This window comes from Rhipicephalus microplus, chromosome X, assembly GCF_043290135.1.
Source record: "Rhipicephalus microplus isolate Deutch F79 chromosome X, USDA_Rmic, whole genome shotgun sequence".
Classification (NCBI taxonomy): Eukaryota; Metazoa; Arthropoda; class Arachnida; order Ixodida; family Ixodidae; genus Rhipicephalus; species Rhipicephalus microplus.
The window spans coordinates 172932985-172953285 of NC_134710.1; positions in this window are offsets into that span (position 1 = coordinate 172932985).

Below are 20301 nucleotides of genomic sequence, written 5' to 3' on the forward strand. Positions count from 1 at the left end.
ATCTAAGCACATGGGTGTTCCATGCTTTTTACACCCTCAGAAACGCGGCCACTGTCTGCGGAAGCAGAATCCGCGCTATCGCGCTGGTAAGCGCGATCGCGTGGCTACCACGGCCGGTGCACTGCTGCGTCATGACGGCAGCCGATCTGTGTCTGCGTGGTGCCGTACTTGCAATGTAGGACTTGATTGCGTGTTTGTCTGGCTGTCCATTTCGTTCACGCTTTCTATGTCCACAAGCGCGATGCAGAAGATTGTTGAGTTGTTGTCTCTCTCCTTTTCCCCCATTTTTCCCCCTTTAGAATGGTTGATTTCATGCGTTGTCCGACGCGGCGCTGTAGCGGTTACAGTGATCAACTTCTAACAACAAGGTGGTGAATTTGAATTTGGATGGAGGTGAAATTTCAGAGGTCTGTGTACTGTGCGATGTCAGTGCACATTAAAGAACACCGGATTGTCGAAATTCCCGGGGCCCATCACTATGCGTCTCTCATAAGTGGTGGTTTTTTGACGTAACAGTCCAGATAATATTATTCTTGATTCATTGGGTTATTCTTGTGTCACAATAGAATCCCAATACTTGCCGTACTTTTGTGTATGTAGAAATATGACTCAAGCTTGACGAAAGCTACATATATTCCCTCGTAGGGGCCATAGAAATGCAGCTCCATGTTACGGAAAGCATGTTTCCTCGTTCGGCTCGTATGCAGTTTAAATGATGACGGCAATTATATGCTGCTTCCTGTTCAATCCGATGCGTGGAGCCAATTGATATTGCGTGGGTCTTTACATTTCTTATTCTGAGAGAGATTCCATTATTTCAGCAGTGAATATTAGTTTTACTACCGACGCTATGCTATATAAATATTCCTCCTGCTTGGCACTGGTTTGTACGAGTGATGTCCGTTTTAAAAAATGAATGAAAGCTTTCACGATAAACACGGCACCATTCGGCTGGCGCTGCTCTGTCATTTGGCCAATGTTGCCACACCAGCCGCGCGAAAGCACGAAAATACTACGAACAAAACCCACTTGCATATAAAGAGGGAAAGCATGTCTTCAGTGGCAATACTTTTTCTGCAGGCTGCGTGCCCTGTCTCTTTACTTTCCGACCTCGTCACTTATGCCATGAATGCATCGTTTTCTTAGTGAGCTATTTACAGTTGTATACCTGGCAGCTGGTAGTGGTGAAAGTGGTGCTGCCATCACGTATCTGCATACGACCGTGTGTCCGAAGGGAGTCGCAGAGGGTGTTTTCGCATCCATATAGGAAATCGCAGGTACGGCGTATTCAATATATATACCATATGAGTGGATAAACAGTACTCTAACGCTCCGCCACGTGTACTGAAACGGTTTGATTGGCGCCAGCGCCACGTAGCGTTGGGTTTTGTTGCCTAGATGTCACCAATACATGCCGACAAACTATTCAAGCATGCCGATGTATTATCTCGGCAACAGCGTCCAGCGCTTCGAGGCTGGCATCAGTCAAACTAGTCCAGGCCATGCTGTGGGGCGTTCAAGTTCCCTGACGACAGCATATGTGCTCTAAAAGTATAACGGAGGAGGTCAGCTGTGCCCAAGCTACGCAAAAGTGAATGATAGCGTGCTCCATCACTGAAGTGGTTCTTTAATTTTATACGGAAATGTGCTAGAAGATAATGCCATCTTTTCCGTACAAAAATAAAAAACCACTTTTCTAATGACGCACGCTGGCATTGATTTTTGCGTAGTTTGGCCCAAGTTCACCTCCTCCGTTATCTAAAGCAGGGCGACTTCACTCATTCACTAACTCGCACACAAGTATTCACGAACGCGCGCACACACACGCACACACACACACACACACACACACACACACACACACACACACACAAACACACACACACACACACACACAATCCGCGCGCACTCATGCACACGCTTCGTGCAACCCATAGACTGCATGCCTATATCGAGAAGAGATCCTGGTCATAAGTTATTGATTTCAACGTCCTTCATAAAATGAAGTCTTGTACTAGTTTGAAAAATATATAGAGGCACAACATTTACACCACGTTCCCACAACGGTAACTCTCCACAAAATATACCTTTCGCACTTATATATAGAGCATGCATGCGTAAAGCCATCTAAAATAGACAAGTCCGACGCAAAAACTTCATATGCTACGGAAAATTCTTCCATTCCATACATAGCTTGAGAAAATCTATTGTTTTCAAATCAATAGTATACAATGAGAGCGGTGTTAAACGCATAGGTTTCATACACTTTGACGTATTATCATGATAAGCTTACACTATTGCGACATCATTTTTCCCTATACCCAGTTGCAGAGTTGTAAACTGATAAATTTTTCTTCAATTTCGTAATCTTTATAAAACTGCTTGTACAAAGGCGTCAATTGAAAATCTGCATCCTACATGCGTTTTTAAAATAGTTTTTAAAATACAACAAAACTCGTAAAGATGGGTACAGTGGCTGGGGAAACAAGACGACTTTCTGTTCTATGGTTCATGTCACTATACTCCCCAAACATCACGTTTCCCAACAAACGTCTATTTTCGCTCTTCTTAAGAAACTTCGTAGCATAACCTATGGAAAGTAGTGTGATTCCGCCTCGAATATACGCTTGAATATATGCGCAGTAAATGTTAGAGGACTTACAATGTTCACTTGGTAGCCAACAGATTCTATTAAATGCACCTTCAGTCATTTTCTTTTTACTTTATTGGGAATAGAAAAATTGACTGACTAACAGTGCAAGCTCGTGCGCTTCATGTGAGCGTATACGATCGCGACAAGCCACGCAGTGCACTGGCACATAGTTGCCCTTGTTTAGCAGTGATGCGTGCAATTTCTCAAATATAGAAAAAAGAACATGACACAACAAAATTTTGTGCGAATCGATATTTTTTTCCAATTCTTCTTAAAAACATAACGTGATATACCTCCAGGCAAAGTGTCGATCTGGCGCACTTTCTCTTTAAGTGCGATTCTTGCATTCAGGCATAATATAAAGTCCAGCATAGGCGAAGTCCCGCTTGAGAAAGTTTGACTTCACATTTTGATTCCTTCGGAGAGCCTTTGGAGGACCGCACTCACAGAACTTCTGTTTCGTGAGTGATGATTATCGCATCTGGTGTTTTAAGGTGCAAGGGCTGTTCACTGGCCAGAGCGCTCTTTCATAAGTGTGTATTCCCCGTAGGTCTACCGGCTTCGCTTATGACACGTTTAGCATCATGATTGGCTGACATCTTCTCCTAAAAAACTTCTAGCATACGATTTTTTATTACGACCCCAGCCATGCTGGTCGCATTTCGAAAGAGGTTAAGTGCTAAAAGCCTGTGTACTTGCCAAAATTTTCGAGCCCTCCACTACGGCGTCTCTCACCATAATGTCGTAGTTTTGAAACGCAAAACAGCAACAATAATCTATTTTCATGAATGTGGTTCGTTGCTTGCATTGCGTTTTTTTTTAAGGCGAAGAATTTCTTTTCATACTGCAGGTAATTTTAGAGTCTATCTATCTATCTATCTATCTATCTATCTATCTATCTATCTATCTATCTATCTATCTATCTATCTATCTATCTATCTATCTATCTATCTATCTATCTATCTATCTATCTATCTATCTATCTATCCACCTACGTCTTGGTGCGCTCGTGATGAAACCCTGCAATAGAGGTAAACCAAAAATCGTTAGCCGAATACGGCTCGCTTGTCATAACATCAATAAAGTGGCAATGGCGTCACAAACGTCTTAAAACCCTTTCCACCAGACACATGTAACACGTACCCGTGTACCATGGACGAGTATGTCCCACAGGTTATTAACAGTTCATATTTGCCCGAAAACGGCTAGAACAGACAATGGTAGCTTTAACGCGAGAGCGTTAAGAAAAAGCTGACGTCGGCCGCGTCGACCCAACGAATGCAAAGAAGAACTGTCAGAGTCCCAGAAGTAATGAAACCCCAGCATTTTGCGTGGCTAAAAAGTATTTTACCACGGAACCACGCCGGGTCTCGCAACTATTTTTCAAATATACCCTAATGTTTGTTGAACGCAAATGGGGTTAGCAGTGTTTTCTATGCGATTTTACAAATAGACATTACTTATGTGCTCTTAGGCATAGGTCGGCAAAATCACTTATAACTCGACTCACAATGACTCATACTCAGATGAAGCCATGAGTTTACGTCTGAGTGAATAGGCGTAAGCAAAACTTTTTTGGTGAGTATGAGTTTGAGTAAGTACAGTTCACGAAAATTTTCGGGAGTACGAGTCCGAGGGAGTTCGGCCCCAGAAAATTTTGGTTAGTCTGAGTCCGAGTGACTCAAAGTGCTAGTTATATTTTCTGAGTGAGTTTGAGTGAATTCCACTTTCTTTTTCCAACCTATGGCCCTATCTACTCAGCTTTAGAATTACTGTCAGCCTTAACTGGATTAACGGTCCCACTCACGTATATTCACACGTATTTCAGTGCAGTGTCATTCATACATAATTTCAATATTTCTTATTTGCAGGCGTGAATTACGTGAACGGGTGTCATGTCGTCCCCGCCAAATCTTCTAGGGAAGTTCTTGATAAAAATGTCTTATGTGGTGATCTCTTCTAAGAAGGCTTGTGTTCCAATTCTAAGTCAGCATCGTAAACAGTGTACGCAGACAGCTTAGAAGACAGCATCGAGCACATGTTTCCTGGCAAATGGAGCACGTCCAGACGGCTACGACTCGACGAGGTGCCACCTCGCGTCGAGAGGAGAGAGCTAAGCTAAACAAACGCAACTTTTACTTTCTTAGTTTATTTCGTGTTCAAATTCAAGAAAAAAATTGAACGTTACTCACATTGAGCGTCTGGAGAAGCGTGTGCTTGAGGGAACGACGATTCGGGCGATATGCGGGCTTTCATAGCAGTTCGCTGAGTCGCCATCTTATTCGGAAAGCAAAGTAGCCTGCATCATATGTGTCTACGATGCTGTCGTCTCAAAGCGGTATATTTTGCCGGCTTTGTGAGAATCAGAATGGGGCTTAAGATAGTCGCTGTAAATTTTGCTGTCTATTTAGCCGTATACTGTGAGTATTGGAACAAACCCAAAAATGTTCAAACTGGTTTTTCCAGAGCTCATTACTCGTATTCAAAGGTACGTGGCGCCAAGGAGATTACCGATTACGTAAAGCATTGGTGTTAAAGAGCATTGACACACTGGTCGAGAAAGCTAATTCTAGGCTAACGAACTCACTGAAACTCGGATCGAGCCATCAGTCTGAGTCTAAGTGAGTACTGGTGAGTAATATTTTTTACTTTCTATTAACACTGAGGCATCCACAAGCCTCAGTAGAGATCACACTCGAAGGTGAACATCTTTTATCCTGGCCGTGGTGGCTGCATTTTTGATGCAGGCGCAAAAGTTGTATGCCCGTGTGCTCATATTTGGGTGGACGTTTAAGAACCATAAGTAGTGGAAATTATCAGAGCCCACCACTGCAGCGTCTCTCATAATCATAAGGTGGTTTTGGGACATTAAAGCCCACATATGAATCAATGAATCAACCAACTTCTTCGAATTTCTTCTAGAGACCTTTTAGAGTATGTTAAACTAAACAATGTTAGTGCAAGTGGAAACCACGCAACGTTTTCCCCGGTGGAAAAAGTGCAAAGGCGGCGCGTCTATGGTGCCGCAATTCAACCAGTGTGGTAGCGATTGAGCCTGTAGATACGGGGACCACGCCACGAGATCACTGAGACGACGAAGTTGTGGGGTGGCCCGGGACAACTTTGTACGCAAAATCTGTTACTTGTCGAAACACGCGCTATGGGCCAATGACACGAAAAATTAGTTTCCCTGAAAGACCGCCGAGTCGCGTTGGGGACCAGACATTGCGAGAGTTTGCAGAAGCCGGAAAGAACGTATCCAGTGGCAACGTTGGCAAAAACGAATGGTTGGACGCACCGTCGGTGATACCTTTAAAATTGCGCGAGACCTAGTCAGCCTCGGAGATGTGGTCAGTCTTCTGGCACAAGGCTAGCACGACTTGAATATATGGCTCCAAGGAAGTCAGAGCACGTATGGCCAATTGTTTCCGGCAGCAAGCTTTTGTCCGAATGGGCCGCCGAAAAGGTGATGGAGTCATTGTTTGAACACGTCCCAGCTCGTGACCGCGTGCTCACGCGTGTCAAACCAGGCACCAGGAGTTTGTAGATGTAGGATATGACACTTTTAACATGGTGGTTGGGTCCCAGCCATATTGCTTGTTTACGCACTCGTACATACTTAGCGACTTATGCACATCGATGTTACCCCCTCCAGGAAAGGTACCGGGATATGGCGTCGCCTTATGGCGACAGACCGAGTTGTTGTCGCTGATATTGCCAAAGTAAAATGGCAAAGGCACGTCTTCACCTAGAGCTATGGTAGAAGACTGCAGGAGGCGTCCACTGTGGAGCTCGGTCGTCAAAGTACCGCGATCTTGCGATATTTGGGTGAGCTTCTGTGCGAGTGAGTTCGATTGAAGAAACATTTCGTGAGTCCGACTAAGCTGGCTCAGAAAAATTTTGGTGAGTCTGAATCCGAGTGAGTCAAAAGTGTAAAATGTATTTTTTCATGAGTGAGTCTGGTGAGCGCCACAGGTTTTATCGACCTATGCCCCCATGATACAGCCGTCGCGTCGGGTTAGCGTCAATTGTAGTTACACGCCATCCGCTGAAGATGATTTATGAAGCAGTGTCCAGGACTACTGTAATCACGTGCGCAAGCGCTACTTATGAGCTTACCGCTGCTGGTGTTGCTAATGTCCATACTGTTGTTGGCATCATTACGCAATTGTAAACAACTGGTACATAAAAGATAAAGGACTGTTCAACGTATGTCTTTGCTTACACCGTTTGTGCATATCTTTCGCCTCATTTTATAATGTTCCGCTCAAAGTAAAACTTACAACACTACCACCTTCCATCTGCGTACTTCACATAACAACGATTCCCAGGGTACGTGGGTTCGTTGAACAAATATTTATATACGCTGCCATCGTATTTCAACTTTCACATTCACAAACAAAAAATGAAGATAAAAGATGGCATCACCGCCAAATATTTGGCTTACAGATGGCTTTCTGAAAGCTATGGGGTTTCTTGAAAGTCTGTAAAAAATAACAAAAAACTGCATTTCAATAATGAATTACTTGCCCATTCAATGACATTTTCTATCTCGCTTTTCACTCAGCTGAGGAGTGCGAAGGGGAATGATAGCATAGTTGAAATTGCTAAGTGCGGTAAGGATGGTAAAAAAAAAAGGGGGAGGGGGGGGGGAATCGTGGAATCGCATCTTAACCGCAGCAATCGGAGTGCTGTATCCGGAATTGTTCATAAGAACATGATATACAGTAATCCGCTGGATACTGGTACTGCCTTTTGTTATGCCCTCGTTAGTACTGCCTCTATAGCATAACATCACGCTGTCAAATGTCTTTGAAATTAACCACATACCTCATTAGTTTTTGCTTTATGAGACTACTTCGGATGAAGTAATTTCGATAATGAAGGCCCTCAAGAACCCTTGTGCTGTTCTTGGTAATATTAAAAGTCACCATAATAAAATGACCGCAGAATACATTGCTCACGATGCAGCACCCACCTCACTTCAAATCAGCTGTTGTTCCCTGCGAACTAAAACGTGCTCGGGTCATACGTCTTTTTTTAAGACGATAATGCACTGTTACTTAAATATATACCTTTTTGCGATAGCCCATTTTAATAAAATTATTAAGAAGTTATTGAAAAGTAGAGGAGCAGGAGGATTAAAGTTGAATTGAAACCAATAGTTTGGTTGGCTGGGCCTCCCACGTGGGGACGACGAGATCTTGCCTCTTTGCAGCCTCAGGGACCTAAAAATAGCGGTTTCTCTTCTAACGCTTATGAATTACATTTACAAAGGCGATTGATCAAGGTGATTTGGATAGGCCTACTTACGGCCTTTGACACTCTTACTCAATCCACTCTCCAAACTGTAATGTGTTTCGACAGTGTTTCAGCGTTTTGAGTATATCGTACTTGATTTTGGGAGAGCAATGGGCCGTCCCTGATGTGTTTACCAAGAGTTAACGATTTAGAGTACGAGGTACTCTACTATGGGAGAGCATAGAGCCGTCCCGCGGGTATGCACTTGGCATGTTTCGACCTAGTGATGCCTCAACAGATGCCAGAGAATATGCTGGGAAAACCGACTATCAAAATGCGGCCCGCAAAGGTGTTCAAGGCGAAAGCGTAACTATGACCCCCAATTTTCGATAAGTTATAATCTCTGGGACCATGGACTTGACAGCAATCAGCTGTTTTTGATATTAAAACAATATCTTTTATCGAGGTGACTTGCCACCACATTTCTTTGTTAGTTTTGTAAACCTTTGATCATCTTTTTTTGTAGCAATTAAGATGTTGCGCTACTGTACACGTTTTCACAGATGCACTCTCGAACCAGTGAGCGTTAGGCATGGCAGAAAAAAAAATCCCAGCATATTCACGGAGTGAATGATGACTAGTCGGGCGAAGCCGCCTTACGTCAATCCGTGCTCCGGTCCATCCGTCCGTCCGTTTGTCCGTGTGTCAATCCACGCGTCCGTTCGTGCGTTCGTCCGTCCGTCCTTCCGCGCGTCTGTCCGTACGTCCATCCATCCATCCATCCACCCATCTATTCGACCATCCGTCCATTCTTCCTTCCATCCATTCGTCTGTCAATCTGCCTGGGCGTCCGCTCATTAGTTCGTCCGTTCGTCTATGTCTGCCTGTCTGTCTCCTTTTCCATCAGTCTGTCTGTTCATCCATCTGTTCGTCCGTGTGCGGGGCCGTCCATCCATCCATCCGTGTATCCGATCATTCGTCCAATCCCGTTCGAGAATGCACAAGGCACGTGGGTAATACCAACGACACGCGAGCCCAGCGCAAGCGTCTTCAAGGCGCCCATCGCTATACTTAGTCCACGCCCCACCAACGATCCGACACGTGTGGCCACTATCCAGGAGACTGAGGGAGGCACTCCACAGAACACCTATATACTATCATTTACCGCACTCCTTCCTGGGCACTCCTTCCTCGCGCACCCAGGATCCCATGCACAACCCGAGCAGACCCAATCGGAGAGTAGCGGTAGAGTCCACCTAGATTATGCTCACTCAACTGCAGTTTCGTAAACTTTCATGTGACAGCACCGTCTATTATACTGTTCGAGAAACACTGCCTTCATTTTTTATCTCCTCTCTACTTCTCTCGGTTACGCCACACGCCGGACAAGGTTAAACTAAGCCGGTTTGGGTGCACGTTAAAGAACCCCAGGTAGTCGAAATTTCTGGAGCCCTCCACTACGCCGTCTCTCATAATCATATGCTTGTTTTTGGACGTTAAACCGTACCGATCAAGGTTAGACTAAGAGAAGCTTCGCCCCTAACAAAAAGGAGGTAGCAATACGTCCCACGAGTGAAGCCAAGTTGCAGTGGCATTATCGCGCCTCGCCGCCTGATGCCTTCTGCGTTGCCCGCACAGACTTCTCGCGGCGCTGCAGTCGATTAGTTGTGAGAGTGCAGCAGTCCACGCGCAAGAACTGCTATGTGCTCAGGCTCCCCCAGCGGCGTGTTTCCGTATCATATCCCGAGGGAATGTAAAGGGGAAACTGCGGAACCACTATTTTCTGAATCATTCCCGTGATGTTAACGCGCTTCCAGTAATTTTTGTTTAAGCAAGATGGCGGCGCCCACAGAGACATTGGTATGCCGTAGAAATGACTCCTAAACCTGTGGCCTTTTCCTGACAGTGTCGCTGAAACGGGTTGTGTTGTTACTTCACTGGTGTGCCCCAATTTTTTTTTTATTTCTTACACGTTTGTTTTGGGTTGACAGCCGGTGGAAAAGTTGTGGCCACTTGAACTACTTCGGTCTGGCAGTTTTTCTTTGTGAAGAGAAGTGGGTTCTCTCACTTGTGAAACTTGCGCTGCGGTGTTCGGTTCCGTGCCTGAGCTAAGACGAGGTGAACTTGTTTCAATGTTAGTCGTTTTGTGACGGAGTCTTGTTTCTAGCTATACACCGCACGTTCGCTCAAGGGTCCTTTGTCTCTTATCTATCAGCCTGCTTTCCAGCTTGCGCGCGGTTAACGCGCACAGTGCTCATAAAACTCATGTAGTATAGTAGAGTGGTTGGAGCCCATCCCTGAGTGCAATTAAGCATTTAGGGACACTGAAATACGGATAAAAGAGGACCTTCTGTTTCTCAGACGGGCTGCATGATGTCTACATTTTGGAGGTAAAAACACACGATAACATGAAATTGTCTCTCGTAAATGGTTATTTAGCCCGGCCTATTACCTTCCCAGTCCGTAAAATTCACAACCTTCGATATTTGATTGATTGATTTGTGGGGTTTAACGTCCCAAAACCACCATTTGATTATGAGAGACGCCGTAGTGGAGGACTCCGGAAATTTTGACCACCTGGGGTTCTTTAACGTGCACCCAAATCTGAGTACACGGGCCTACAACATTTCCGCCTCCATCGGAAATGCAGCCGCCGCAGCCGGGAATCGAACCCGCGACCTGAACCTTCGATATTTCTCCCACATGAAAATTAGATAACGAAGTTGCCCCTACCAGGCTGATGGTAAACTAACTTCGAAGAATGCTTTGGGCTGTATTAAAAAATGAAATATAAAGCAGGAAACGCTGCATGTCATTTTCATACATATCTTTCTCATGTTCAGTCAGATATGCAGCGCAAGTATAGGCCACTGTTGCTCATGCATCCTGAATACAAAAAGGTGTGTTGTGAAGCAACACATGGCTACTGAATTCTAGAACATAATTCTACAGTACTGACACACGTGATATTCGCAAACTTATATATTGGAAATATTGTACACATTTCTTTTACTACGGTCACTGAACATATAGTGCACAATGGCATTGTTCGTACAAATGTTGTCAAACGAATAGCAAAAAATATGTTTTGCACAAAAAAAAATGAACTAGCAAGAAAAGTAGTGGAAATATACATAGTATAAAAAGCACTAAAAACAAGATACACATGTTCACCCATAAAAACAATTGAACACTTTATGTTTTATACACTTCTAAAAATGAAATCATTTGTCAGTTACTGCAGACATCTGTCTCTTTTGTGCTCTTCAAACCTCCACTGGGCTTCAAACGCAATACTTGCAAATATATTTACTAGAACGCGCCGCATTTTGAAAAAAAAAATGACTTGTCAAAGAGGAGTACTTCACAATGCACACTGCAAAAAATATTTTCCTTTGATTACGTAAAAAGGCGTAAGTAACATGCTGCCAACCACTTCCGTAAAAAGAAAATGGTACACATAGAACGTACAGCCCGTTCATCTTTAATAGAGATCCCCACAATGAAAAAATAAAGTAACGGCTGCTACAGAACAACACCTGCTCCGTAAGGGCCATTTCGCACACATTATTCGTAATACTATTGCTACATGTCCGTAAATAACAAACATGTTTTCAATAAATTCAACATGAGGCATACGTAATCAGAAGATCTTTCTTCTGCTAGTACAAGCTCATTCAAAGTTTTCCAGGCCACTATTCCAACTAATCCTGTGGCAGCATCACCTGGGAACTTTTGACTGCACCTGCACATGCTAAAAAATTTACGAACTAAGTTCAAATGTTAAAAAAACTGACAAGGACCAGTTTCTTATTCACTGAAATCAAATTTCATTTTCTCATGATCATAAAACGAAATGTAGCACAGCCATGCTACAAATTGTATGAACAAAATTTGTCAAAAAATTTATTTTATTTCGACGGCTTTGTGTCGGAAATTCAAAATACGAAGAAGGAATATCATAACTTCCTGATACCCAAAGCACCTGTGTTGTTTTCCTGTTCTAACAGTATTGTGCACACTTTTTTTCTGAAAAACAACAAAAACATTTTGTCAGCACAACTATAGCAGGCGAGTACAGAGCAAAAAACCGTGCGAGCAAAAATAATTTATTCATTTCAAGACTCCTAATAGGCCTCGTTAGAAGCACTGGCTTGCAGCACAAAAATAAATGATCACACATTATAGACAGAAATATGTGTCACACAGAATGAAATGACTGAAAGCACAAACAACTTCACAAACACGCCAAAATATTCGCTAACGATATTAGTTGAGGTAAAAATAATGAAGGAGTAATTTAATGTATTAAACAATGCAATGATTAGGGCTATCGCATCCAAAATCACCCGGGGTTTTTTTTTGGCCCTCACGAATATGGCGGAAAAAAGTTTCACGTTTTTTCAAGTTGGAAACTCATCCTGGTCATTTAATTCCGTTGCCAAAAATTTTGCTCCCTAGTTATGAGAGTCTGTGACGCCGACTGAGCTATAAGTCGTCAAACAACAATTTTTTTTCGAACGTCGTTTAGAAATGCACTCAATAAATGGCATTTCCAGCAAGATAATAAAGTGATCCAATTAAAAATAATGACTTACTATTGTACATCAATTCTTCGAGAGCTTTTTCCCACGAGCAATAATAAACAAAGTTGCAAGGTTCGAGGTTTTTTTTCTGGTAACATGGCAAATTCCAAGAACGCAAATAAAATATGTGCTGGCGACCTTTGTGACATGCTACAAATTAAAAATAATTCATGCACTGAAGTTTAGCAGATAGTCTAAAAATTGTGAATTTAACTTTTTTGGGGAAAGCTCCGTATTCAGCATCAAAAAGCTTACCTTCGTAGTCGGTCAAAAAACATGCACAACATTTCATGTTGAAGCTTTATGTACTACCTCAATATAGGTGAAAGTACTAAAGAGTATTATCTTTTAAGCTCAAGAAGTATTGTTTTGAAATTGTGTATCTCCACCAGCTTTACCCCTACTTAACTGAAGCAGCATGAAACACTCGCAAGGGCAATCTTTAACAGACTTCCACAGACCAGGAATACACACAGCAAGCTTGAAGCGGAGCCATTGAAATTAGAAAGGGGCTATCATCTACATTCCATTTCCGACAGAGGTGCACTACAATGAATGTCGCAAGAGTGTGGAGGCCAGTAGCGTAGCAAAAAGATATTTTTCGCGTGGGGGTAATGTGTTAGGGGTAGGCGACTTCTGTCATACTTTATGTACATTGTTGAGTGTTTGTATGCGTGCATCTAGGTATGAATATGCAGAACTGAGAAAATCACAGCATATGTACGAAGTAAAGGTTGATGTGTAGGGTGAAGCTTCAGAGGGTTATATCGGTAACCGTGAATCTGTCTGTCTGTCTGTCACTCACACTAGCGCCTTCTGCTGAGTCGTCGATAAACTACCCGGTCATAAACCGGTCACAGTAGAAGGATAATCCACGACTTCAAGACAAAAAATACCAGGAATGTGCTGGGAAGGGGGGGGGGGGGAGTTAAGCAGCTCCTTTTGCCTTCCTGGCTACGCCACTGCAGGTGATGACTCCCAGATGAGCCATCAAGCCGTTAAAAAGTATAAAGTACACAATTATCCCTCACGCACAACATAAACTAAACTATCGCCTGGGCTACTAGTTCTTAATTTAAAGTTTTTTTTCGCTTCTGTATTCATGTGACAGGCTTTGGGTCTCAGGGAGCAGGGTGCTCTCCTGAAAGTCGGAAAAAAAGAAATGGTTGTTTTACGATAGCGTTTATCAATGTCTTGCATCAATGCTACAAGCATGCTATAAGACATATGTACTGAACATGAGTAATTATTTTATTAAGTGTATAAAACACACCTACTGTATTTGAAGAACTCCCCGGGAAAGCAGGATGTCTCACTTTATATCTATAAAGCTGCATGGCTAACCTGTAAGTCACCACACTGAACCCAGTCCTCGTAGCACCCCTTCGCTGGCAATTGAATGCAGATGATAACCCTATTCCCATTTCAATTACTCTGTAGAGAACACAAAACGCGCTCTCTGTATAACAGGTCAGTGGGATTCTGCTGAAGATGGCCCTTGCAAGCGTGTCATGTCGCTTGAGCTACGTAGGCGAGAAGGAGGTGCGGATACATATTTCAAAAGAAATATTTTTCGAATTTAAAAATAACACTCTCCAGTAATTCTACCTTTAATAGCTTGACCATAGAGCTTTGATATGAAATTTTGTGCATATTTATAGTCCGATCACCAAGGCAAGTTTTTGATGCTGGATACAGAGGTTTTTCAAACAAAGTGACACTCACAATTTTTTTCGGAGTATCTGCTAAAATATCAGTGCCTAATTATTTTTAATTTGTAGCATGTTGACACGCAACCAGCTCATATTTTATTTGTGTCCTTGGAACTTACCATCTTCCCGGAAAAAAAAAAACCCAAATGTGGCAACTTCATTCAATATTGCTCGCGCGAAAAGCCCTAAAGAATTGATATGCATAATTAGGTCACTATTTTAAAGTTAAATAACTTCATTACCTTGCCAGAAAAGCCTTTTATCGAATGCATTCCAAGAACTTCTTTTGAAAAAAAAACTGTTGTTTGACACCTTTTACCTTATCTTCAGTTCGGAACAAACATTAATTATGGCAGTAATTATAGAAATAACACAATTATCTATTTAACCAGTGCTAATAGCCCGTTGGATCGAATGTATGAACCCCTTCCTACAAATAGTCCATAACCAGTTTAAAATTTAAGAAAAGCGGCCACTGGTAATCACCGCAGAGCGATGCATTCTGCTCAATTTAGCTGGTGAAACCGAAACCAACTCACCAAACAGTGCATCTACCATTCACTTGGACAATGCCCCCCATGGCGACACTGTCTCTTTTGCATTGGGGGAGAAGATTAGGTGGGCGTCGATAAGCGGGCACAAAGCAAAGTGTCTAAATTGACGGTTGATAACGGATAGAGAAACAGTGTCGTTATTGAGGGCGTTGTCGAAATGAATGGTAGATGTGCTGTCTAATGCATCGGTTTTTGTTTTGACAGCTAAATTAGGCATATTGCATCACTCTACGGTGATTATCAGTGGCTGTTTTACTAAAATTTCAAAGTGGCTATAGACTTTTCATAGAAAGAATTTGAATTTGCCCATTGGACTTGACTAGCTACTACCACTGGTAAAAAGGGTAATTATCTTAATTGCTATAATTCCGGCCGCAGTTATTGTTTGTGTGCCCCGCCACTGTGGTCTGGTGGCAAAGGTACTCGGCTGCTGACCCGCAGGTCACAGGTTCAAATCTAGGCTGCGGCGGCTGCATTTCCGATGGAGGCGAAAATGTTGTAGGCCCGTGTGCTCAGATTTCGGTGCACGTTAAAGAACCCCAGGTGGTTGAAATTTCCGGAGCCCTCCACTACGGCGTCTCTTATAATCATATGGTGGTTTTGGGACGTTCAAGCCAACATATCAATCAATTAATGTTTGTGCCTATCCGAAGATTCCTTTTGTCACAGGAAAGGGGATGCCGCAATTAGCACCCAAGTGCCTCCTTTCTCTAACTTTTAGAGAATATTGGAGACATTTCTTGAAACACCCTGTATTTCATACACATTCAAACATTGCGAGGTAGAAACAAACGATGAAGAACGAGCAAGGAGAAATAATGAGCTCATAAAGAGACAGCCTTTTAGCCGGGAATGTTTTTGAAGGGGGGTACACATGTTGATGGCCATGAAAAATGACTTTCTTCATTACTTATGCTCAGTAGAACAACCCACAACATGCGAATTTTGAAGGGGGGGAATCAAATTCCTGGGGCACCCCTCTGGCTATATAGGCCTCCACTGGGCACACTTCCACAGAATATAGCAAATGTCACAATAGCAGAAGAAAAGTTGTCGTGATTAACAAATGTAAATGGAGGTCTGCACAAAAGAAAGTCTTTAACCCAAGTGAGCAAATTCAGAAGAGTTTTGCTTTGTTAGTAAAATATGTAGCGAGAAAACCTATCAAGAGCTGTAGAAAAATGTGGAAACAATGCATCAATGAGAGCCCATGTCAAGTAACAAATGTATACAGTCAAAAAGGCCAGCAAGTCTAATGTCACATAAAAAGACTTACGAAAGCCGCACTCACATCTGAAAATGATGTTACGAACTTCTAGCTAGAGGCCTTGCCTTGCAACAGGAAAGCTGCTACACATCAAAGATTAGACTTCCTAATTGTTATACAAGTTAGCAATGATGGTTCTGATCTTACTAGTTGAAAAGTGGCCTAAGCATGCACTCTCAAAATCAAGGCATAGTTGCTGACTTTTTATACAAACTCCTTCATGGCACCGCCTCTCATCCCACTCAAGTAATGTAAAATAACGAACGAAAATTTGGACGCCTAGTACTAGGGTGCTATTTTGACTTTTTGTGCTCTAGCTGACTGATTTGGTATGCTGTCAAACACAGTAGCAATGTACCAACAATGTTTACAATACTCTTGCTGGCTGCCAGCACTAAATGTTTGCACTCACTACGGCTCAAGGTTGCCAGTGTGAAATTCAACACAGAAATTGTAACGGCGGGTCTTAAAGGTCACCTTTCGAAGGCTGTGTTTTGAATGTGCAATGTCGAAAGCAAATTTCAAACTAGATAATGACAACAAAGTAAACATGATGTACATGGTACAGGTTTGTTTCACACTCACTAACGTGGAAGAACTATAACAATGACTATGAAATCTTGACTGTAGTGCTATAGCCTCATGTAACGAAGATATGGGTGTGCTTATGAGCCGCTTGATCACCTGTCACTCTTCCATGCTGCTGGACTGAATGCAGAACCATCCAGAAATGGCACTGGAGGATGCAGCAAAAATGATGGTGCTGCATGATTTGCTGGTGATGCGGTGACACAAATTCCTGCAACATCAGGTCACCAAGGTGCTTGCGGCATGAAAAGTCATAGCAGCGCTGGCATGAGAGGTGACAGCTGGTCCAAGAACAATAGAAGCCGCACCTGGAAGAGAATAAATAGTGTGACAATGTAACAGCTGTGTCATGACCCCATGACATGAATAATGTGACATGCTTGTCTAACAAGATGTCAAACCTTTTTCATCAGTCATGTCTGTGCATACCTGCACACTACTGTCTGTGGGATGTGTGTATGACCCACATGTGATTCGCCGCCTATGTTAAATCAGGAACAGCTAAAATGCGCTTTGGAAATCTCCGAGAAAGCAACAAGGAGACAGTACAATAGTACATCTGTTGCCAATAATAGCAGCTTCACAACGAGTGAAAATTTTCAATGAAGAGACACAGTAAATATCAGTTGTGGCTGAATTTGAACCTTGGAAATTCGGGTGGTGTACATAGTCACACTAGTGGTTATAAATGCTCCAGAAAATACTAATCAGGCATTGTATTGAAGCAATGTCAAGTGTGTTTGCAATGTTGGCTACCCTTGTTTAAAACAATGTATTAAACAATATATATATATATATATATATATATATATATATATATATATATATATATATATATATATATATATATATATATATATATATATATATATATATATATATATATATATATATATATATATATATGACTCAAAAAGCTACAATGAAGCGCTGTTTTACCTGGCACAAATGGTGATATGCACATCATGGCACCGTGGCCGTGGCATGTACCTGATTTTGATAAGCCTGAAGTCTGTGCTCTTAAAAGCACTGATGTGAGTGCAGGCAAAATATTGTACCATCAGCTACTCTTGAGGCATCAGTGCGATTGACATATCTGGTAAGCCCTTGATATGCTGACAGCTCCTAAGTTTACACAACAATATATATCAACTTAGCTACAATTGACTCAAGGAGTAAAAAAATGCAGCCAAGACAGCCTGCCATTGAATCTTTCACATGAAATCGATCTCCACTAATCATGAGATTCACTGTATTGTATTCGGATTTAGTCCATGAGAATGTTTAAAAACCACAATTTTTTATAGTTACTTCTGTGCCATCTGCTGCATTGTGAATAATAATTATATCCCATGTATAACACTAACAGAGCTTAAAAAAAGAACCGCTGGTTTATAATGAGTGTGTTAAATCAAATATATGCAACAAAATATAAAAGTGAGTGTATATGGACTTCAAAAACATCTTGACACTAATCACCTGAGCCAACTACTTGCCCTGTAATATTTCAGTTCTCTCTGAAAAGAATAAGAGCTTTCCAATTTAGTACACAAAAGTTGGCACTATTGCAACCTATCATGTCAACCATCTTACTGTTTATAAGCTACTAATGACCAAAGCACATAGACTTGAGAGTGGGCAAAGAAGGCATATCTTTTGTGAATGAAAAAGCTTCTGCTGAAATAAATTTTAAGGTTTGTTTTCAATTGAAAAAAATAATTGTTTCTAGTTCAGTCACAATGTTAAGGTATAAACTCTATTTCCAAGTGAAAAAATGAATTGATTCTGTTTCATTAACAACTATAAGGTATCAAATCTCTTCCTCTTAATGTGGAAGTGGCATCAAAGATGTGAAGTTGCTCTCACCCTGCAAACTTCAAACAGAACTGAAGAGAAAGAATGCAACTTTTTAATGAAGCTTCACCTTAAAAGAATCAACTACCTTCATGACAAGTGCCCCGGTATGGTTTAATGTTTTTTCACTTTTTCGATCTTTGACCAGGAGCCTTTAACTGGAGATAACATCAGCAATATAATCTGCAGAGGCTTTTAATAAACGCCAGTAGTTAGCAGTGTCTTCGTATTCCTTTTTTTTTTCATCCGTGCGTCTAAATTTTGCTGCAAATACTCAACGGCAGGTAGCACCGCGTTGTCACTTTAATAGCAGGCATTATCACTTTATTACAACTTTATTGGTTCATGACAAAAACATATCCTTTTTTTCTAATTTCAATAGATCCTTTTCTTAATTGTGGTGTTCTTGCCGCTTCCAAATTTTATCGCACCGGTAATAAGTTCTTGCATGTATCCATGTCACTTACAAGTGTTGCATAAGCACACTATTCGAACTGTCGATAGCTGCATGTGGTTAAATTCACCATAGTACGGTTTGGATCTCTCGTTTACTCATGCAGGCTAGTACTAGATAGCAAACTATTAAAGGAAGCACAGACGCAATTGATATGTTGTCTCAATGTTCCTGATGTCTGTGCACCTAATACTCACCACAAGGACGCATTGCTTCAAGGTATAAACACGGGCAAGCACAGAGTCCAGCAACTGCATCAAAAAAGTTTTCATCTCCTAAAATAAAAAGCAATTTGATGACTTTCTCTGACAGTAACCAATGACGGTTACAACTAAATGTGTTATTCACCATATTCTTTACAAGGACCACCTCAATGCTAAGCTTACAACCAAACATTTACAAAAACCAATATCTTTGCAACTTATTCACCAGCTGTAAAAATTGTTTGCTACTGTACACATACCAAATTATTTTTGCCCACAGAAAAAAAACTATGATAATCAGCTAATACGAACTATCATATTTTACTAAATGTTATCTCCCTATGAAAAAAAAATCCCTAATATGGACCGTATTCTTCATATACTGAAAATCCTACCATTGTTTTACCCAGAAAATTTGTTCCTAACCGCATTGGGGATTCAGATATGTTTAAATAAAATTCCTGGAGTTTGAGGTCCCAAAACCACGAATCATTATGAAGAACGTCATGGTGGAGGCCTCCGGAAATTTTCACCCTTAGGTCATCTTTATCGTGCACTGACATCGCACAATACATGGGCCTTTACCATTTCCCCTCCATCAAAACGCGACTATATACCACGGCCGGCATCGAATGCGCGGTCAACAGCCGATCACCATAACCACAATACCACCGCGGCAGACGAAGCACACCCTTTTAATTATTTTTTACAACGCGTTTTACGAGTAATGGTTTCTAGCTTTCTGGAAGGATTCAGATGCCGTTTTACCATTCTTGAGTTAAAATTCTTTTTTATTGTTTGCACCTCGGTGCTACCTGCCACCAGCCACCTTTTATTAGACAACGCGGAGGAGATGAACTTCGGCCGGACGGGGAGAACACGCGTGTAGGCAGCAGCGCGCCAATATTTCACGGTAGACATCACCTCGTCTTTCGGCGCAGCGGCATACCAGCTGCGTAAACAAAACGCCGCCAGCATAGAGGGAGGCACACATATTAAACGGCTCCACTATGGCGTTGACAAGCCCGAACATTGTTGGCATAGAGTAACGCAACTACTGCGGACAAGTGATCAGAGCACAATGAAAATGTCACGCTCGAAATGTAAACATGACCAACACAGTCAGCCGGCGATTGCCGTAAATGATGTATTTTCTGCTCTCAGTACGTACTCCATCTCGGAAAAAGCA